Raw genomic sequence first — 23,560 nt, forward strand, 5'->3', positions numbered from 1 at the left:
TAGGTCACTGCTAAGGGGGCGTGCCCCTGAGAAAGTCAATGTCAAGGGAGCGAGGTGCTGTGAAACTCACTGTTAAAGTGGTGGGCTGCTGTGAAACTCAAAGTTAAAGCGGTTCTGCACTTTCATTTAACTGATGATCTATCCTCTGGATAGATCATCAGCTTCTGATCGGCGGGGGTCCGACACCCGGGACCCCCGCCGATCAGCTGTTTGAGAAGGCAGTGGCGCTTTAGTAGCGCCGCGGCCTTCTCGCTGTTTACCACCGGCCCACTGACGTCACGACTAGTATCAACTAGCGTGGGCGGGGCTAAGCTCCAATCAAGTGAACAGAGCTTAGCCCCGCCCACGCTAGTTGATACTAGTCGTGACGTCAGTGGGCCGGCGGTAAACAGCGAGAAGGCCGGGGCGCTACTGGAGCGCCGCTGTCTTCTCAAAAGGCTGATCGGCGGGGGTCCCGGGTGTCGGACCCCCGCCGATCAGAAGCTGATGATCTATCCAGAGGATAGATCATCAGTTAAATGAAAGTGCAGAACCCCTTTAAGGGGATGGGCTGCTGTGAAGCTCCATTGTAAGGAGGCGGGGTACTGTGGGGGGTCAGTGTTAAGGAGTGAGGGGCAGTGGAGTTCACTGTTAGGGGGCAGGGAACTGTAGAGGTCACTGTTATGGGGGATACTGTCTATCTTTTAACAACACACAGAAACATTAAATGAAATAGAGGAAATATGCCCATGCAAAGCCGGGTCCTTCTGCTGGTCAAGAGATAAAGGATAGCCCTACATCTGTTCACAGGTTGCATGTAGTATTACAGTTTTCCTTCCAATGGAGCTGAGCAGCAATACCAGAGGCCACCCATGGACAGGTGAGGTGCTATTTTTGGAATAAAGAAGCCATGTTTTTCTAAGGCCTCAACACAACACAAACGTAGTTCTGTCCGCATCCGATACGCATTTTTTGTGGATAGAATGAAGACCCATTCATTTCAAAAGATGCAGACACCACACCATGTGCTGTCCTCATCTGCAAGTCCGTTCCGCAGCCCGACAAAAAAAAAAAAATCAGAACATGTCCTGTCCTTGCCCGTTTTGAGAACAGGGACAGGACAATTCTACAGAAGTTAAAAAAAATAAATGGTGGAATGCACTCGTCCGGTATTCGTGTTTTGCGGACCGCAAATCACATACGGTTGTGTGCATGAGCCCTAATCCTGCAATCCCTCTAAGCAATATCTACACGAGTTGCTTTTTATGCAGATTTGGCTGTGGATTTTCTATAGATTTCACTCCTAGCACTACAAAGGGTGAAATCCATGGCAGAAATCAGAAGCACAAATTGACATGATGCCACAGATTTTAAATCTGCGCCACGTGTCAAGTTATGTGCAGGTTTTTCACATGCAATTCTGCTTCAGAAAATACAGTGCATACGCTGTGTGCAGGCGTACCCTAAGTAAAAAGATGTCTTTCACTCAAATCCAATGTTTTTCTGATTGAAGGGGTTTTTAGCTCCCATGCATATGCCCACATGTCTGACTACACTCTTCCCATGGTTTCGGATATCCGAAGTTATGGAAATAGAATAGGTCACTGTGGTACGCTGTCCAAGTAATTTGTTTAGGAGTCACAAAAACAGCATAGTACAACACACTCAGAAGTTTCCAGTCCTGACCACCTCTGGTTGTCAAATCCAGACTGGAGGAGGTCTGTTCGGGATGTCAGATTAGAATATCCCTTCAAATAATAAGAGCTAACAAAAATGTGGGCTTTTATGTGGGTACTTGTGGCGCTCTCACTACTTCTCACATAAGTGGAGCAAGCAAGGACAAAATATCTAAAATCCACATAGATTTCAGCTCAGGTGTGCGCATCTGGTACCACTACCATGACAGTGCCCACTGCTGTCTCCCAGCTTTCCAAAGACCTGCCCCGCAGGGTTACATAGCTCAGCAATCCTAGCATTATATCCAATGATCCCTTGGTGGAGCTGGTAACATGTTCTGTTTCCTAAAAAAGGAATGAACACGGGATACCGCCAATACCTTACGTGTAACATGCAATAGAAGAATGTAACATAGCCACACATTAGCAAGTCTTAGAACACAGTGTGCCCGCACCGCACAGAACACGCCTGGCCGGTTACATTTTATCCAGAAGGTTCTGTCCCTGCTTTAAACAAGAAAAAAAAACACCCTCTTGCTTGCTCAATGAAGCAGAACATCTGCACCTGAAAGTTTATTACTAGAGATCTGAGGCGGACTATATTTACTCAAACTTTGCTGCGTGCGCACATCGTGAGGGGGGATAATATGTTTATCTGGGACCAGTGCCCTCTCCTTTTGCATTGGTGGCCATAATCAGTCACAATTCCACAAGTCAATCCTCCCTGGAAGAGATGAAGCCTAATGCAGATCTAATAAGGTCTAGGAGATACGGGGACAGCCATCCAGTGCTCACTGTGTACGCTGCATTCATGGCTGACCTTGCTGTTAGATGTAGGTGAGAGTGCACCTATATATTCTTGTCTGTGTGCCAGTGTCAGTCCCCCTGCGTAGGAGGGGGCTTGTAGCTATGGGTGGAGAGGCGATGGCCAGGAATAGCTCTCTTCTGCTTCAGCTCAGCTTGTTTGTGTGTAACTTCTGCTTTCTGTCTGACTCAGTATGACACCAGCGTACTGATAGACACAGCGTCAGCTTCTAAAAAAGTGCAAATACTGGAAGTCCGACCACCGCCAAATGTTTCTTCAGGTCTCCTCACACAAACCTCTGATCACAGGGGGCTCTATCACTTGATAGAAACTTATACAGGACGGCCATACAGTCAGGTTTCCTGAAGCCAAAACCAGAAGTGAACTTAAAAAGGGGAAGTTGTATCCGTTCTTTATGCTTTTTCCCCCTTTTCTGATCCACTCCTGATTATGGCTTCCGAAACTGCATCAGGATACCTGACCGTGCGGCCGTACCCTTAATCTTTGCCACTGCATAGCCGTACTGCTCATGATCAGGTTCAATAGGCTGATAGTCCATGCTCAGGAATATCTACTGTACATCATAGGGCGTACATTGCTCTCATGAGAAGGAGATGCCAGATATCTGCGCAGGCGTCCCAATGTTAGCGTTCTGAGGTCCGGTTGGAGCAGTAAGGGTCCATTCACACATCCGTAAGTGTTTTGTGGATCTATGGATCCGCAAAACACGGACACCGGCAATGTGCATTCCGCATTTTGCGGACCGCACATCGCCGGCACTTAATAGAAAATGCCTATTCTTGTCTGCAATTGAGGACAAGAATAGGACATGTTCTATTATTTTCGGGAACGGAATTGCGGATCCGCAATTTCGGATCCGGGCAGCACATCGTGCGGCCCCATAGAAATTAATGGGTCCGCAATTTCGTTCCGCAAAATGCGTAACAGAATTGTGGATGTGTGAATGGACCCTAAGACGGTACAAGGTTGCACAACATTTTTTCCGGAAGAGTAAAAATACTCCTCTTAGGCTCCATTCACACATCCGCAATTCCATTCCGCATTTTGCAGAACGGAATTGCGGACCCATACATTTCTTCGGGGCCGCACGTCGGAATTGCGGACCCGCACTTCCGGGTCCGCAATTCCGATCCTGAAAAAAATAGAACAAGCAATAGCGGACAAGAATAGACATATTCTCTTAGTGCCGGCAATGTGCGGTCCACAAAATGCGGAACGCACATTGCCGCTGTCTGTGTTTTACGGATCCGCAAAACACACACGGATGTGTGAATGGACCCTTACTATTTTTGAGGAGTGATTTTAGCTGAGAAGGAGTATGAAAGTTGCAGTAATTCAAATATCAATAAGTAGGCCTACATCATTTTCTGTGTTTGAGTCTCCGTTTGGGGCCTCTGTCACAGATTCTGTCAAAAAGACAGACCTTTTTTTATCTGGTAAGGCTAGTTTTATACTGCCATTAAAGAGATCCACGGGCTGTTCAGGCAGGGAACAGCCAGCCAGATCTCTCTGGATCCAGCACTGCCAGACGCTACCTGAATACCCACCGGGCATTAACTATAATGGCGTCTGGAGGAGATCTGGGTGTAACTTAGTTGATGGGGCCGGTGGGCATCAGCTAGAGTCCAGCAATGAACAGAAACTGAATGTATCCCATTATAGTGAATGGAGTCTGTTCAGTTCCGTTGCTGTCAGTAACGTGCCCTATCCTGCACTTTCGTTAGTTTCTTTATTCTGCTTATCTAAGAGAGCAGAACAACAGAAATAAATAGCAGTGGTGTGAATGTGCCCTAAGAGGTTGGTACTTATGCAGAGAAACCATTACTGGTCTAAATAACATCCCTCCCCCAACTTACAGTCCCATGTAAATAACATCACTCCCTCCCTCCAGCCCCTTCAACATACAGTCCCATGTAAATAACAATGCCCTTCCTCCAGCCCCCTCCAACATACAGTCCCATGTAAATACCAGCACTCCCTTCCTGGGAGGTGTAATGGGTTAATGCAGAGCAGGCAACTATAGCCAAGTGATAACATACAGTCCAATATACTGTATCTTCCCTGTACTTTATCACTTGGCTATAAATTGCCCTGACCAACATTAAGTAAAGCCCACTGCCCACCAGGAGGCTGATTACCCTGCCAGGCTGGCACTCTGCTAGCAGCACTGAAGATTGCGGCGCTGCTGCACATGTGTCCCTCCGCAGCTTCAGAGTGGAGCGCAGAATGGTCCGGCAGCCTGCCTAAACGGGCCAATAACAAAGCTCCTTGCTGTAAGGAGCTTTGTTATTAGATACTTCAGGCGCCAGCAGTATCGGTGTGCTGACTGTGCTGACTTTTTTTTAGAAAGTAAAATGGCTTGCACAGGCCTTTAGTTTTTAAAAATGTGCAAGGATTTGTAGAGCTTTTTTTTAACTAGACAAGAGGGAGATTTATCAAACTGGTTTAAAGTAGAACTGGCTTAGTTGCCCATAGCAACCAATCATATTCCACCTTTCATTTTTCACAGCTCCTCTGAAAAATGAAAGGTGGAATCTGATTGGTTGCTATGGGCAACTAAGCCAGTTCTACTTTACATTAGTTTGATAAATCTCCCCCAAGGTTCTTACCAGTTGAAGAGACTATTTTAGTAGATTAATGTCTAAGATTGGTTCTTAAGATCGCTACACACAAGGGGAACCCACTCATATAGCACTGTGCCCATATGGTCACACAGCACCTATAGGTGCACCCCCACAACAACTGATTGTATTGGAGGTACTCGCCCTGTGTAGTGCAGCTCTGTCCATTTATTAGGGGAGAGAATGGGGTAGCATGAGGTCAGCTATGCCAAATGTATTCTGTAGCATGATACTGGTGGCACATTTTGAATCTTAGGCTGTGGCATTACAGTAAACATGGGTTTTTTTGTCAAGACTTTTATGCGATACCCCAAATAAATGGATTATGCACAAATTGTTGCCAAAAACAAACTATTTGACCCCACTGTGACTGATCCTTCAAGTGACTCATAAAACTGCACAATGGACATTGCACCAGACCTTCTTTGGAATTGGACCAGTTCTGACTTCTGCCCCCTGCGGACTAACATGTGGTGGCTTTCCACCTAGTGAACATGGCATTTGCTGTCGCCAAGCCCTGTAATGTTGTGCGTTATTCTACTTGACTGCTATGCACATCTCTGGGCAATCCCCACGTCACACACAGCGCTGCTTCCTCAATTTGTATTACCAGGAAGTTACTCACACATACACACCCAAATCTGCACAAAATCAAAGAACTAACATTTCACATGAAATAATCTAAAAGGATACTGGAAGAAATATAAAACTAGGTTAAAGGGGTTGTCAGAAATCATTACAAATCTTAGACAAGCCACTCAATAGCCTAAAATAAAAGCAAAACGTAGCTTTTTTTTTTTCCATGCTGAAAAGAAAAATGAATGGCAAAAAGAGGCAGCATGCTCTATCAGGGAGCGGAATCCTGACACAATCCGTATTTGTTAGGCCTCTTTCAGACAAGCAATAGGGATTGTGTCAGGATTTGTTCAGGAAAAAACTGATGGTTTGGCAAGTTCAATCAGTTTTGTCTGCAATTGCGTTGTGTCTGTTTTTTCTGTCAGGATTGTATCCGGATTGCATGTGTTTTTCGCGGATGTGTAGAAAAACTGAAGAATAACAATCTACATCTCCTAGCAACCATCAGTGAAAAACGCATTGTATCCGGATGCCTTCCGTTTTCACAAAAGCCTCAGTCACCTCTATGGAGCCAGAGCTGTTTAAAAAATGCACAATATAGAACATGCTGCGATTTCTCCTGAATGTAGAGATGATGCGTGAAAAACCAATAAAATGAATGGGCAGGATTCAGTCCAGATGCTATGCGTTCAGTACGCGCATTGCATCCGGACGGGAAACTCGCTTTGTGTAAAAGAGGCCTTAGGCCTCTTGCACACGACCGTATGGCTTTTTCTGTACTTTGCGGTCCGCAAAAAATATGGATGACGTCCGTGTGCATTCAGTTTTTTGTGGAACGGAACAGCTGGCCCCTGATAGAACAGTACTATCTTGTCCGTTATGCTGACAATAATAGGACATGTTCTATCTTTGAACGGAACGGAAATACGGAAACGGAAGGCATACGGAGTACCTTACATTTTTTTTGCGGATACATTGAAATTAATGGTTCCGTATACGGAAAAAAAAAAACGTTTGTGTGCAATAGGCCTTAGCCATAAGAAACTTGTGCAATGGAAACCCTCTTAGATCACAATGTATCTCACTGATTACACTTCATATCATTAAAGGGGTTATCCCATCTTAGACAAAGGGGGCATATCGCTAGGATATACCCCTATTGTCTGATAGGTGCGGGTTCCACCTCTGGGACCCACACCTACAAGGAGAACGGAGCTGGGAAGAGTTGTGGCTGGAGGACCCCAGGTTTTCCGGGGTCGGTCCACCACCAGGCGCAGCTCCTCGCCTCTTCCACTGAAGTGAATGGGAGCGCACCGCGCATGTGCAGCCACCGCTCCCATTCATTTCTATGGGGCTGACGGAAATAGCCGAACCAGCGCTCGGCTATTTTCGGCGGCTCCATAGAAATGAATAAAGGATGGCTGTGCATGCGCAGTGCGCCCTCCTCAACTTTCTCCGCTCCGTTCTCCTTGTTGGTGCAGGTCCCAGAGGTGGAACCCGCACCTATTAGACAATGGGGACATTGTCTAGGATGGGATAACCCCTTTAACCAAACGTTAGGAATTTGCAGAAGCCAGATAATTGGCAAAAAAAAAACGGTGAAATACCACAAAAAAAACTTAAATTGCTACATGTGCACCTACCATTATAGGAGGATCTCTCTGAGACTCCCACAGTCAGGCTAGGGCTACAGAATGACATTTGTGGTGCAAATATTTGTCCCAGTAATGTCGTGTGACATATTTTATAATGGTAGTCTAGGTAGTTTTTGTTTCGCCTGATTGGTTAAAAAAAACAATCACATTACAGACAAAAAAATACTGACGCTGGCTCAGAGATTAAAGGGGTATTCCCACCTGGACATTTATTTCCTGTGGATATGATATAAATATACAAGACAGGGCACGGGTCTCAAGATAAGAGGTGGGACCTGCACCTATCCCATAAGGAAGCCATAAATCTCCTGGTGGGAATCCCCCTTTTAAGGCCTCGTCCACATTTCCGCTTTTCACGGACGTGTGCTGTCTGCATTTTCCACAGACAGCGCACGCACCCATTGTTTTGAATGCGTCTGTTCACATGCACTACTTTGATCCGTGATGAGGACCAAACACGGCCATTGAAGTCCATTGAAGATCACGAACACAACACAGATGGCATCCATGGGGCGTCTGTTTTTCACTGAAGACTAAGAAGAGATGCTCTGGAAATTAATATAACTGAGCAATGTCTGTGGATTACGGATGACACGGAGGGCAAAAATGGACACAGGGACCAACCACGGATCCTTCATGGACATCTTTATGGATGAAACAAGGGCCCTTTTTTCACGGAAATGTGGACGAGGCCTAATACTATTGCTGTGCATCTATGAAGTTCTGGAGTCAAATCCAACCAAAGGCAACATCTCCATAGAGTTTGCATGCTCTCCTGTGTTTCTGAGATAGAAACATTAGAATGGGAGCCCCAAAGGGTACACAGGCTGATTGTAATGGTGACCCCCAGCTCTGCGGAACATGTTGGTGCTATATTGTATAAGCTGTGGGGAGTAAATGAATGAGAGTGGAGTTCTGCTACACAGAGGGTTAAGGGGGCCTAACCGTCCCTGTTTCTGGGTTGTTGTATTCCCTGTAATATAAGCAGCATTGTTCTTATAATCCTGTTATATTATTCCTCCTAGAAATGTATGAATACATTGACAATTGGGTGCTACCAGCAAGGGGGGGTGTCCCTGCACACTCTGACCTGTCCAATCAGTGACAAAAGGAACGGCAACATAAGCATAATTTCTAGGAGGAATAACACAGGAGCAGCACAATGTGAAGATCTAAGAAAAGATTCTCCAAAATGAGTTACTAAGTGCCAGCAGAGGTTAGAGGTCTTCTTTAACTTTTCATAGAATTAAACAGAAGATGGGAAATTACATGACCGCTCACAACGTGGACCTCACATTTTTCTAAAAATGCAGTTTCAGCCAAAAACAGCGTGTTTCGTAAGAGTAAGGCTACATCCACGAACAGTGAAAAATGTGACGGAAATTTTGTTTAATGGCCTTAACACGTCCGCTTAAGAACAATGGTATTCTGTGGGGTTATTCACACTGCCGTCATTTTAACAGCCAGTGAACAACGGGTGTCAAACTGTAATGACCGGCATCATGCACAGGGAGGGAAAAGGGAAAGCCCTGCCCAAGGGAGAGGGAAAGGTGGTGACCCCTGACTCACCTTGCGGCTGGCACCTGACTGCCCTGACGTCCCTAGACGGGTTCCTCACCCGTGCGGCGATCACGTGCCTAAACCCTGGCTTTCCCTAAAATGAGCCCTAGATAGTGAACGGGCCGGTGGGATCGCTAGTCCGCACCACTGACACTAAGAGGGAAACACCAGGGAGAGGACAGACAATACAGACAAACACATACACCCAGGTGGGCGACCACAGCAGACCACAAAGGTCCAACAGGGATCCGGAGGGTAACGTTCTGGACCAACAACCAGAGAATGCAGCAACACAGCTCCAGAGGGTCAGAATAGATGTCCAGGCAGGAAGCTCTATATCTGGCAACCAGAGAAGTGTGAGAGGGGAATATAAGGAGGTTGGGAGTGCTGGACAAGGAACAGCTGAGGAGAAGGAGCTACGGATCCCTGAGTGAGCCAAAAAGGGTTGCAAAGCAAACCCAGAAAGCTACCATAAGGAAACAGCCCTATCTTACATAGAGCGCGCAGCCAACCGCTGCGACTTCCTGACCCCGGGTATAACGGAGTCAGGCGTGGTTCTTGACACCCTCGTGACACAAACAATAGGACATGTCTGTTTTCACAGAACAACAGCCGCCATACAATTACGTTTTTAGCAGCCGTTTCTCTGAAATGCATCAGTGAAAAAACAGACCGTTTTTAGTGGCATTTTTTTTTTTAATGGATGTTTTTTTTTAAGAAATGCCCCCCCCCCCCCTTAAATTGTCTGGGGGCTGTTGGTCTGTGAAAAAGGCCAAAATAGGACATGTCCTATTTTTGGGTGGCTGTTAAAAAAAAAAACTGCCGTGTGGATAACCCCATAGACTCCCATTGTTCTGGAAATGGCCTAAGACCAGGAAATCAGGGTCTCTGTGTCTCCCCAGGCCTCTGTGGCACCGATATCACAGGCATGCCATCCAGTCTGTGAAAGACAGGGCAGTAGCTGTGACTCACAGGCCCTATTTAGCTCGGAGAATACAGAAGTGAGGAGGTTGTGTTTACATGGGGGTGGCAGAGTATGCCCGGCTTAGCTGTGATATTTAAGCCTTTTGACAGCTGAAGGCAAGTGTTATGTGCAGCATGTGTGGCCCTCAGTCTTTAATGGTGGTGCCTAACAATGTGACATACGCAATAAAGGTGTTACACAGAAATGATCCTTGTTACCAGCATTAAAGGCAAATAGTAACATAGTTTATAAGGCTAAAGAAAACCATCCAGTTCGGCCTGTTATCCTGCAAAGTTGGTCCAGAGGAAGGCAAAAAACCCTGCGAGGTAGAAGCCAATTTTCCATGGAAAGAAATTCTCTGGAACAACGACCCTTCTCTAGAAATCTAGTAGCCATAGCCTGTAATGTTATTACGCTCCAGAAATACATCCAGGCCTCTCTTGAACTCTTTTAGTGAACTCTCCATCACCACCTCCTCAGGCAGAGAGTTCCATAGTCTCACTTCTGTTAGGACCGATTCACATGGTGCGGTCAACCACACTGAAATTCCGCCAGCAGCCGTGTGTGTTCTGCCTCTCATTGCTGAAGATCACAGAGCAGCGGATTAAAGCCATTCCCTCTTGGCGCAATGTGTGGACAACAGCCACTTGAAGCCACGGTGGCTGTCTGCTCGCGGCTTAGCTCCACTGAATTGGACCCAAGCCAAGCCGCGAATAGGTCAATGGCATTCAGGGAGAACAACTGGGGCAGAAACAGCTATTTATTTTACTATTTACTAAAGTACACAACTTAGTGAAGTATCGACAAACTAGCTTACACTCACCTCGCCAATCCCACAGCGCTGTGCTCTACTTTCTGCTTTTGTCTTGACACGACAGGAAGTGGCTAATAATGCCTTTCCCCCAATCACAGGCTGAGATGGGTCATGACTGGAGCCAGTGATTGGCTGAGTAGCATTCACAGCCATCTCATGCCGTGTCAAGACATGAGCTGGAAGTGGAGCACAGCAGGGACCAGGGCACCCTGCCAGTGGGCTGGTGAGTATTAGCTAGTTTGCTTCTTTTAACCATTCTTGGCAATCCACCATTTTTTTTTTCTAATGGAATAACCGTCTGAAGACTAAGGACACCTTTGACATTGAATACCAACTTTTACATACACTATATGGACAAAGTACATGGACACACCTCTTAATCATTGAATTCAGATGTTTTATTCAGTCCCATTGCTACAGGTGTATAAAATCCAGCACCCAGCCATACAATCTGCCTTTACAAACATTTGTGAAAGAATGGGTCTGAATGGGTCTGAATTTCAGCACAGTACTGTAATAGCATATCACCGTTGCAACAAGTCAGCTTGTGAACATTCTTTACTCCTAGATATTCCACTATCAACTGTGAGTGTAAAAGTGGAAAGTCACACACAAAGCAGCAGACCACGTAAAGTTACAGGGCGGGGTCGCTGAGTGGTGAGGCACATAGTACAAATCACAAACACTCTACTGAATCACTAACTAAAGGAGTCCAAACCTCCTCTAGCATTAACAGCAGCACAAAAACTGTGATGGCATGAGGTTCCATGGGCGACCATCTGCATGCAAGCCTGAAATCCCCAAGTAAAATGCCAGGTGTCAGATGGAGTGGTGAAAAGCACACCGCCACTGGACTCTGGACCCGTGAAAATGTGTTCTGTGTGGTTAAGAATTACGCTTCTTTATCTGGCTGTCTAATGGAAGAGTCTAGGTTTGGTGAATGCCAGGACAAATTGTCTGATATCTGACTGTATTGTGCCAACCAGGGTTGTTTCGGGTATCGAATTTTCGATACCCAATCAATACTTTTGTCTGGTATTGACCCCGATACCGGGATTTGCCTTTTTTTGATACTAGGCTTTGCTATTGCACAGTCTAGTATCAGAGAACATGGAGCACGCTGCTCTCAGCGCACTCCATGTTCTCCTCAGCAGCACAGGGGAGAAGGAAGCACTCTCTCCCTCCCCCTGTGCCGCTGCTACCAATGAAGAGAGAGGGATGGGCACACTGCGCCACCAAAGAAAGTAAACATTTAATACAAATCCAGGAGGCAGGTGCTGGCGGGGAGCTGCGATCAGCGGCAGTTAAACCCTCAGGTGCCGCACCCGCCTCCTATATTAAATGTTAATTATCATTGGTGGTGCAGTGCGCCCTCCTCCCAGTATTAAAATCATTGGTGGCGCAGTGCGCCCCCTCCCCTCAACCCCCCCAGTATTAAAATCATTGGTAGCGCAGTGCGCCCCCTCCCCCCCACCGCCCAGTATTAAAATCATTGGCGGCAGTGGCCACAGGGTCCCCTCCCCTCCTCTTCATTGGTGGTACAGTGGCAGTTGTGATCGGAGCCCCAGCAGTGTAATCCTGGGGCTCCGATTGGTTACCATGGCAGCCAGGACGCTACTGAAGCCCTGGCTACCATGGTAATCTCCCTGCTCCTGTGTGCAAAAAGCACAGGGCAGCAGGGAGAGTGTGAGATCCTATTCACCCTAACAGAGCTCTATTAGGGTGAATAGGACAAGGGATTAAAAGATCCCAGGTTCTAGCCCCTGAGGGGGGAAATAGTTATTAAATAAAAAGTTTTTAAAAAAAAAACACCAAAATATTAAGTATAAACCACCCCCTTTCCCAATTTTACATATAAAATATATAAACATATTACATATCGCTACGTCTGAAAAGTCCAAACTATTAAAATATTTTTTTTTTAAATGTCCTGCGTGATTTGCCTTGTCCCCCCCCCCCCCCCAAAATAGGATCGGACTGTCCTATAAGGGATTGTTCCATAAAATGCGGAATGCACACGTTTTTTTGGGGCGTTTTATTTTTTCCGTGTGGTATCGAATAGTATCAAGTATCGCAATACTTTTTTATGGTATTGAAACCGAATCAAAATGTTGGTATCGAAACAACCCTATACTGCCAACTATAAAGTTTGGTGGAGTTTGGCTTAGGCCCTTTAGTTCCAGTGAAGGATAGTTTTGAAGGAGGACCTGTAACCTCTCCTGAAACGTCTGTTTTATTAACTACTTGTATCCTTATGTAATAACAATTCTGGAGCATCAGCTCTTATGACTCTACGTTGTGTGATTTCTTTATTATTCTTAGGCTACTTTCACACTTGCGGCAGTGTGATCCGTCGGGGCAGTTCCGTCGTCGGAACTGCCCGCCGGATCCGCCGATTTGGATTTGACTGAAAGCATTTGTGAGACGGATCCGGATGCAGATCCGTCTCACAAATGCATTGCAGACAGACGGATCCGTCTTGTATTTTTTTTCACATTTTTACTGGTCTGCGCATGCGCAGGCCGGAAGGACTGATCCGGCATTCCGGTATTTTGAATGCCGGATCCGGCACTAATACATTCCTATGGGGAAAAATCATTCAGGCAAGTCTCCCGTTTTTTTCGCCGGAGCTAAAACCGTAGCATGCTACGGTTTTATCTTTTGCCTGATCAGTCAAAACGACTGAACTGAAGACATCCTGATGCTTCCTGAACGGATTACTCTCCATTCAGAATGCATGAGGATATGCCTGATCAGTTCTTTTCCGGTATAGAGCCCCTGTGACGGAACTCTATGCCGGAAAAGAAAAACACTAGTGTGAAAGTACCCTTACTAGAAGTTCTGAATAAATTGCTAGCAGCCTGCAGTAAGGGTACAGAGGGGAGGTAACAAGTTGGGGGGTGTCCTGCACAGTCTGACACTGGCAGCACCGATTGGTTAGTGTCACACTGTGCAGGGACACACCCAACTAGTAACAACATTCTGGGTCTTCATTGCAAACGGCTAGTAATTCATTCATAACGTCTAGAAGGAATAATAAACAAAATGGTACAAGAGTCATAAGAACTGATGCTCCAGAATGGTTATTACAAGGGGGATGCAGGTAGTTGCTTATACAGACATGTCAGGAGTGGTCACAGGCCCTCTTTAATGCTTCAGCACACCAAGACATTTCGGACAATTGTATGCTTCCAACTTTGTGGGAACAGTTTGGGGAAGACCCTTTCCTGTTCCAGCATGACAGTCCCCAGTGGACAAAGCAAGGTCCATAAAGGCAAGGCCGGATGAGTTGGGTGTGGAAGAACTTGTCTGGACCACAGAGAGCCATGACCTCAACCATACTGAATACCTGTGGGGTGAACTAGAATGGAGATTGTGAGCCAGACCCTTTCATCTAGACACACTCAAATCTTGTAGAAAGCCTTCCCAGAAGAGTAGAAGCCGTCTTAGCTGTAGAGGGGACAGACTCCATATTAATGCCCATGGATTTAGACTTGGATGTCATGTAGGTGTAATGTGTAGGTGTCCATACAGTGTACATTGTGTAAAGCCTTAAAACATTGTTGGTTAATAGTCAAATTTGCCTTTAATCGCTCCAGAGGTAGGAAATCAACGACCTAAAGGCAACATGGTCCATTACTCCAGTCACCCAAGAGCCTCTCCCTACAGAATTCAGACAATAAATGGACGGTTAAAAGGGGCTGTCTGGCAGGATAACTAGTTTTACAGAAGGGGTAAAAAGGGTTAAAAAAGAAAAGAAAAGAAGCATTACTCACCTCATCAATCCCCCATCACTGCCATTTCGGCGCTTACCGGGTCCTCACTGGTCACTGCTTCCTCGGACCAGCTTAACACACAGGAAATGGCAGGGGATGTCGGCTTGGCCAGTCACTGGCTGAGGTGGGTCATCGCTGCAGCCATTAACTGGCATCTTATGCTATTTTCGGGAGAAGTGCATGCACCAGGTTTTGTCCAGCCAAAACCCGTTGCTCATACCGGAAACCAGCTGGATCCCCGCAGGATCCCATTATAGTCAATGAGCTCCCGCAGCGAGCAGCGGTGTCCAGATAGGCCGGATACGATGAACTCCGGTAGGCTGACGGATACCTTTAGCATATGTGAAACTACACTAAGGCTCAGTGTGTCTATAGGTCCACAGAGTATAATCTGCTCCAGGCTTCGACTATGAAAAACTGCATTAAAAAACCTGGACACGGAACCCCCAGATGTATGACTTATCTAAGAGCTAACTGGCAAAAACATTTAAAGGGGTTGTCCAGGCGTTACGCAGTGATGGTCTATTCTCAATAGCTGATAGGTGGGGGTCTGACACCCAGCACCCTGCTTATTAGCGGTTCAGGTGTAGCTCCAGCACCTTGTACTGGACACCACTTGTCACTGCAGCCCTTCTCCCATTGAAGTCAATGCAAGCAGCGGTGCAAGGACAGCCAATCTTAACCCCTTTTGGTTGCTTTGCCTAATAAAATAAAGGCACATAAAGCATGGCTACAGACAAATCTGTTTCTCTCAAGACAGGCTGGTCAGTGTGAACCAAACCTCAATGCATACAGCTTTCAGAAGAACTCAAGACGTGTTATACAAGCACATGAAAGTGGAAAGCATTGCTCAAGACCTGGGTGTACATCCATCCATGGTTACACAAACTAGATACAGTTAGGCCTCATGCACAGAAACAGATTTTCTTTCCTTGTCTGTTCCTGGGTTTTTTGTGGACCGTATACGGAACCATTCATTTCAATGGGTCTGCAAAAAAAATGGAAGTCACTCCATGTGCATTCCGTTTCCGTGTGTCCGTATGTCTGTTCCGCAAAAAATAGAACATGTCCTATTATTGTCTGCATTACGGACAAAGATGGTACTGTTCTATTAGGGGCCAGCTGTTCCACTCCGCAAAATATGGAATGCACGCGGACATCATCTGTATTTTTTGCGGATTCATTTTTTGCGGACCTCAAAATACATACGGTCGTGTGCATGAGCCCTTAGACTAATTACCTACACATGGAGAAAAGGAATATTGCTACTCTCTCTAATATTGGACATTCACCCCAAAATCACAACACGTAATCCTGAAAGAGGTGAGAAAGGACCTACGGATAACAGCAAAATACCAACAGAAGACTGTTCATGTGTTCACTATGAGATTTATCAAAAACAGCAACCAATCACATTTCACCTCTCATTTTTCAGAGCTCCTCTGGAATCTGATTGGCTGCTATGGGGACGCAACCAAACGGATCAGAATGCGGTTTATGGAAGAAAACCACAATAAATCCACTCTTGTGCAAAAAGAAAAGAGTGCGGCCTATCTCAGATTTGCCAAAGACCACCTGGATATTCAACAGTGCTTCTGAGGACATATTCTATGGACAGATGAGACAAAAGTGGAGCTTTTACCACAAATGCACAACGCTTTTATGTTTGGAGGAAGAAGAACACTGCACACCAAAACCTCATTCCATCTGTGAACCATGGTGGAGGAAATGTCATGGTTTGGGACTGCTTTCTTGCCATAGTGCCTGATTTCTTGTGATCATTGATGGAGCAATGAAGATTTTACAGGAGACCATGTCCTCCAGCAGACCATGTCCTCCAGCAGCTGAGGAGACATTGGGTGATGCAACAAGACACACAAGCAATTCACTGAAGAACAGGTGAAAAAGAAGAATTATCTTTTGGATTGGCCAAGTCAGAGTCCGTTCTCCCGGGGTGGATAATGATGACCTATCCTCATGATTATGAGATCAGCGGGGGTCCGAGTCCCGACACCCCAGCCAATCAGCTGTATGTCTCCCAGCACAGAGGCCTACATAGTACATCAGCTGTGCTCAGCCACAGTCAGTTCTATTGGGCTGAGCTGCAACTAGGGCATGTGACTGATGTACGGTGACGTCACATGGCCTAGGAAGAGGCTGTGGTGTTCATGGAGTGCCAACCTCTTCTAACGAGCCGATATTGATGACCTATCCTGAGAATAGGTCCTCAATATTAATTAATGGATAACCCCTTTAACCCTATTGAGATGCTAGGACATTGAAGAGGGCGAGGCTTGCATGGCATTCTAAAAACATTGATGAACAGAAAATACACCTGCAGGGAAGAACGGTCCACAATTCCTCCATGATATTGTGCACATTTGTGTATGTTACTCAATGTGCTCAACAAGGGCGCCTTCACACACGGCAGATTTTGTGGCGGAAAATTGTGCGACTGAAAATCTGTTCCATTCACCTTAATGGGGCTTGCAGAAATCCATGCGCTTGCTGCGCCATCCAAAAGAATGGATCTGATTTTCAGCCACAAAATCTGCAGTGTGTGAAGGCGTCCTAAAAGACATAAACAGTACAACTAGTAGTTGACTTACTTTGTGTTGGTCTATGTATCCTGGGACCACAATGGTTATTCCAAAGGGTTCACTTACTTTTACTGGCAACTGTACTTACACCTAATAGAAGTGGATTCTGGCCTGCTCACATCTTGCCCCTATGTTTAGCAGATGTACCAGGCAAGCTTCCAGCATATATACACCAGCACACATTTCTGTGATACAAAGATACAGAGTAGACGCTCGCTATGAACGTATCCCACTGTGTGCCCTATAGACCGGGATGGGCTGGAGCCTTCACACTGACCATATACTGTATAGATATGGTACACATATCTGTGCCATTTGCTCCATGTTCGCAGCCTTACACTTGTTCGGTGTGGTCGACAGTAGGGTTGCACCGGGTATTGAAGTCTTGATACTTTTTCAATATCGGGATTACCAGTTTTTTTTATACTAATTTGCAGCTTAGCATCAGTTCCAGGGAACATGGTGCATGCGCAGCGCATGCCCACCGCACAGTGGAGAAGGAGGGAAGGTGTTCCTCCACAATGTGATGAAACGCTGAGTGGTCTGAGGGCAGAGCGTCAGGGAGGGATTGGGTGGAATAGGAGTGCAAGGGACATATACACTCACTGCTACATACAGGAGGGGTCCGCACTCCTCACGGCGCTGTATGCCGGTAGGGAAAAGTACCTGTGATGACGTCATTGCCTATTTTCATGGAGGTGGCAGGTGGTCCTTCTGGTGTGCCTTCCCTTTAAGTAGCCCTCCCAGTGACTGGCCGGTGAGGGGGTTCACACAGTGATTCCAGGTCTGTCGCAATCACAGAACAGACGTTGCACAATCCTGTTCTGCAAATGTTTCCCACATCTCTATAAACACATGCCTCAATTTCTTTCATTTCAACTTAAAAATACAAATATACAGCAGCAGGACCCCCGAAGCGCACGCCACCAACACAGAGCACATAGCAGAGCAAGCCCCCAATTCCCACTGGTCATATCTCTCCTCAGGTCAGGACTTTCTCAAGGCCAGAGGTGCCAGTCTTTTAGGGTAGCCCAAGCCACAGCTCAATGTATTTCTATAGACCCTGACGTCACTGCCGCAGGCCTGGGGCTGCTACGTGACTGTCACACGTCCCCGCGCCTCTCGTGAGAAAATACACCAGGGGAGATTTATCAAAACTGATGCAAAGGAAAACTGGCTTAGGCTACTTTCACACTGGCGTTTCTGGGTCCGCTTGTGAGATCCGTTTCAGGGCTCTCACAAGCGGCCCAAAACGGATCAGTTTAGCCCCAATGCATTCTGAATGGATAAGGATCCGTTCAGAATGCATCAGTTTGGCTCCGTTCAGCCTCCATTCCGCTCTGGAGGCGGACACCAAAATGCTGCTTGCAGCGTTTTTGATGTCCGCCTGGCGATGCGGAGCCAAACGGATCAGTCCTGACTTACAATGTAAGTCAATGGGGACGGATCCGTTTTCACTGACACAATATGATGCAATTGAAAACGGATCCGCCTCCCATTGACTTTCAGTGTAAGTCAAAACGGATCCGTTTGCATTATCATGAACAAAAAAAATTGTTCATGGTAATGCAGATACCAGCGTTTGCATTATAGGTGCGGATCCGTCTGTGCAGATACCAGACGGATCCGCACCTAACGCAGGTGTGAAAGTAGCCTTAGCTACCCCTACCGACCAATCAGACTGAACAATGAAAGGTGGAAGCTGATTGGTTATCACAAACTAAGCCAGTTCTACTTTACACCAGTTTTGATCAATCTCCCCATATTTTACAAAAAAAGGAAAGGTTCCTGTGTGTAAGTCAATTCAATTTAAAGGGGTTGTTCATGGGGGAAACTCTTTAGGCTCAAAGTGGGGTAAAAAAAGATAAAAGAATAGCTCCTGCTATCCACCCATCTGCCACCACTACATAATGACTTTCCAGGTCAGCTGGCAAAGTACCTGGAGAGTCCTGCTCAGCCAATCACTAGCTGGGGCACTGTGGGCTGTGATTGGCTGGGCAGGGACGGTGGGGCCACTATCTCTTCTAGTCTTTTCATCTCAATTTCATCCCTGGACAACCCCTTTAAGGTGGTTTGGGTTACAACCATTATCCAGCCTTAAAGGGGTTGAGCCCAATCTCCCAGGCTGCATGCTAGGTGGGACACGACATCCATCAGACGCCCTAGGCGATGATACGGCCCAGCATGCAGTGCGCCCCTCCACACCTGAGGTAACAGCCGATTCCGGCTTCTGATGTCACAGCCCCATGGATGATGAGGAGGATGAGAGTCACATAGGGTCCACTCCTCTCTCCTCCTTCCAGCGATCAGTGGGGGTCTCAGCACTCGCACCCCTCACTGATTAAAGCCTTTCATATGTGGCTATGACGTGTTAAAGGGATTCTGAGGTTCAGAGACTTTTGAAAGTGGATGAGGTGTCAGTTGGTCACCCAAATCAGATATTGGGGAAGGGGGTGAGCACTGATTGGCTGGATGTCTGAAAACACATGCAAGTTTGGGAATAGATCTAGTCCTCGCCTGATACCTAACAGATCCATCCCAAGCCCTTTGGCACTGCTGAGAGATTGCTGGTTCGAATGTTGTGGGAGCAGTGACACAGGGCACCAGTCTCCTGGGCATCCATGGACCCCGCTCCAAGCAGAGCCCCGGATGTGTCCTTGGTACAGCGCTGACAGGTGTCACCGGAGCTCCTCCCCCTCGGGCACTCCCCGGGTGCCTCCCGTACACTGTGCCCAGTGCCAGTCACGTCTATACACCATACCGCACGGTGGCGGCACTCTCCCCTCTGCCGCCGGCTTGTCGCTCGGGGCGCCGCTGCTGTGTCCCCCTGAAGGTCACTCGGATAAGGTTACCTGACGAGCCGTCCTCTTCTTGATATGGCGACAAATTTCCAATGCGATCGGTGACTTTGCCCGGTGTCGGCCTCAAGTCCCCGTTTACTGCTCCCCTCCGACTCTCCCGCCCCCTGTCACCGGCTTCTGTCAAAACGGAGTTCGCTTTGATCAGCAGGGGGAGCCCACGAGTCGCGGAGGAGCATGGGACGGAGTTCCCCATCCTGGTGGATGATGGGAAATGAAGTTTTGGCCTGCCAGAGACCGCCATATTTGTTAAGGGCACATGTAGTGTCTAATTAGCTCCCGTCCTGCGTGCATCTTCTAGGTGGCATTCCCATGTAGATGATGATCTCTTTTACCTCAGCAGCAGCTAAGGAACGTAGTGTTACAAGGTGTAAAAACTGCACGAATGTTCTGTCTGTAGATGTTCACTAGCAGGGCACGCCCCCTAGAGGTTGCTGAGAGCTATAACAGCTGTCTGTTACTGGATAGAAAGTTTTCTACAAATATTGGGCAAGTCAGGTGGCCAAAAGCAGGAGCTGGCATCCCTTCTTTTTTTTAAAGACCTCGGAGTTTCTGGTTGTACACACAATGCTGTCCGATCATAAACAAGCAAAAATGCAGATCAGATATACTTTATAATTGTATTTTTTTGTGGACTTTTCCTTTAAAGGGTTTTCTGGTATTTTAAGAAAATTTCCTAAGAGCATAAAATGGTATAATTTTTTTTTAAAAAGCAACATTATCCAAATGTTAAATCATCCGTTGCTTTGGCGGTGCCCACTGTCTTGCCGCTGTGATATCACATACACATAGTTGCCAACCATTCCGAATTTTCAGAGAATGTCCCAGCAAATTTTGGCTGTCCAGGGCTGAGATTTTTTAGCCTTCTCTTTAAGCGCTCAGACACAGTTCATGTGCCGGCCGGGTCTATGCTGCAGTCCGCAATGCAAGGGCACCAACCGTAGGGCTGCCGTTTGCAGAAGCAGGATCCATTCACTTGAATGAGGTCCGCGATCCACATCCCACGGTCCGCACCGCAAAAAAGTTGTGCATGTACTACTTTTCTGAGGTGCGGAGGCACAGACAGAAAACCCACGGAAGCACCCTGTAGTGTTTCCTTGGGTTTCTGATCCGTGCCTCTGTGAATGGGTCCGCATCCGTGATATGGTGTGCACATGGCCGTTGCCCGTATATTGTGGATCCCAGACAACCCATTCTCTCACAACCCCTTTAATGCAGGAGATTTTAATGCGCACTATAAGGTCTGGCGCAGATTTTCATGCAATTGAAATCCACATCAAATCTGCATGAAAATCCAGAAGTACATCCATAATGAAATGTTATGTAGACAATATCTGCAAGTAAGCCTTTCTGTCTAGCGGAGTTAGATGCAGATTTTAGAACTCCATTGACTTCAATGGAAAAAATCTGCAGCAAATCCACACCCAATCTACAAGGTAATGAACATGCTGAAGATTTCAAAATGGAATCCACACTTAAATCTACAGCATGTACACAGTGAGAGGAAAACTCAATTGACTTGCACTGCTAGGTGAATTCTGCACCACCAATCCACACAATAGGCACAATGTGTGAACTGTCAGTGAACGTTCGTTTTGGCGGAAATCGTACCTTTGAATCATCTTTAGATTAATGTATATGGCCTTTGCACTGTTTTACAGAAGGTTGGTGAAGAAAGAGGTGACATTTAGTGTGTGAACTTGTTCTTACAGTTAAATTCTCCAGCATTGGGGTATGACAGGGTACTGGACAGCTGACCAGGGCTTTAGGGTACATTCACAGGGGACATAATGGTGTGGTAGAGGGCTGTGCCGTCACCTTCTTGTCTGAATGTACCGTAGTCTCTCTAGAGGCCTGTATGCCACCAACTAGAAGAGGTAACTATTCACGTTACCACCAGTTATTGATGATTTGTAGTGGCTAGCAATGTGGAGGAGAGGATAATAAAGTAGGTTGGTAACTTGGTACCAAAGTGGTGGAGAAAAGTTTCCCAAATCCATGCACCTCCCTCTCAGACCCTGTCTTGGTGTTAGTGTGTCAGTTTTGTCCATCATTGTCCTTTAAATGGTCACTGTTGTTTAAAGTAATAGTACTGCTGAATCTAAGAAACTTTGTAATATGTCTTATCAGAGAAAAATGGCTCTTTCTCCCATCCCCTCCAAAACTAGCATTCTCTAAGTCTGTCAAGTCACTGAAGGATCAAATATTACATGCAGTCCATAGAAGACTATAGAGATGGAAGGGGTGAAGAAAAGTCTGCAGTGAGAGGGAAGAGACACAAAGAAAGATGTCTATGTAGTGGAGAGGAAGAATGCTGCTAGAGGGAGAAAAAGGCATTATTCTCTGACATTACAAGGTTTGTTATATTCACCTCTATTGATTTATGCAAAGTTTTTTGAAAATGACAGGGACCATTGTGGGCCTTGTGATAACCTTGTTGTCCACCATTCTTCCTGTATCACTGTTACAACTATTATTAGGGAAAGAGGTTTGAAAGGAGGAGCTTTATTTTGGTATGTGATGGATTGTGGCATTTATTCATACCATTGTACGTGTGCAGTGAACATTCACCAGACATTGGCTGGAGTGGCTGGAATAAGGTACAGTCTCGGTAAGGCAGGGTTCCTTGTTCACATGGACATTTAAAGGGGTATTCCCATCTGGGATATAGATGGCATATTGCTAGGATATGCCATCATTGTCAGATAGGTGCAAATCCCATGCCTCCAGAGCAGGACCCCCACAGTGAACAGAGAGCACCTGCGCATCCGCGTCCTTCCTCTGTTCACCGCTATGGTAGTTCCGAAAATAGCTGAGCGCACTTGCTTGGCTATTTTCAAAACTCTAATAGCGATGAATGAAAATCATGCTGTACATGTCAGCGGCTCTCTTTTCTAGATAGGAGTGGGCCTTAGAGGTGGGACCCACATCCATCTGAGGTTGATGGCATATATTCTGAAAAATCCACAGGGATCAGCAACCTCCAGCACACCAGCTGTTCTGACACTACAACTCCCAGAATCCTCCTTTCACTTCTATGGGAGTTTTAAAAAAAACTGCCAAGCAAGTGTGCATTCTGGGAGTTGTAGTTTCACAGCAGCTGGAGTGCCGAAGGTTGCTGACCACTGCTGTAGCAGATGCATGGATTTCCTCAAACCCCCATAAAGATTAGTGTTGTAGAAATGTTTTCAACCAAGCTGCCATGTGTGAACATACCCTCATTGGACTTCTGTTAGGCCCCTTTCACACGGGCGAGTATTCCGCGCGGGTGCAATGCGTGATGTGAACGCATTGCACCTGCACTGAATCCGGACCCATTCATTTCTATGGGGCTGTGCACATGAACGGTGTCACTTGTGTGTTGCGTGAAAATCGCAACATGCTCTATATTGTTCGTTTTTCACGTAATGCAGGCCCCATAGAAATGAATGGGGTTGCGTGAAAACCGCAAGCATCCGCAAGCAAGTGCGGATGCAGTGCGATTTTCACGCACGGTTACTAGGTGACGATCGTGATGGGGACCCGATCATTATTATTTCCCCTTATAACATGGTTATAAGGGAAAATAATAGCATTCTGAATACAGAATGCATAGTACAATAGCGCTGGAGGGGTTAAAAAAAATGAAAAAACAATTTCACCTTAATCCACTTGT

At 46.4% G+C, this 23,560-nt stretch overlaps 1 protein-coding gene across 2 annotated transcripts in view; it reads right to left on the minus strand.

Moving 5' to 3' along the window:
• Positions 1 to 20,183, minus strand: part of TFEB (transcription factor EB) — a 38,953-nt gene extending 18,770 nt beyond the window's left edge. The window contains exon 1 of one of the 2 annotated variants that reach the window (XM_040424107.1): positions 19,900 to 20,183. The gene's annotated coding sequence lies outside the window, so the exon portion shown is untranslated. The remainder of the gene's footprint in view (positions 1 to 19,899) is intronic. The other variant, XM_040424105.1, reaches the window with a different exon arrangement.
• Between the last annotated feature and the right edge of the window lie 3,377 nt (positions 20,184 to 23,560).

Source organism: Bufo bufo, chromosome 3 (assembly GCF_905171765.1).
Source record: "Bufo bufo chromosome 3, aBufBuf1.1, whole genome shotgun sequence".
Taxonomy (NCBI): domain Eukaryota; kingdom Metazoa; phylum Chordata; class Amphibia; order Anura; family Bufonidae; genus Bufo; species Bufo bufo.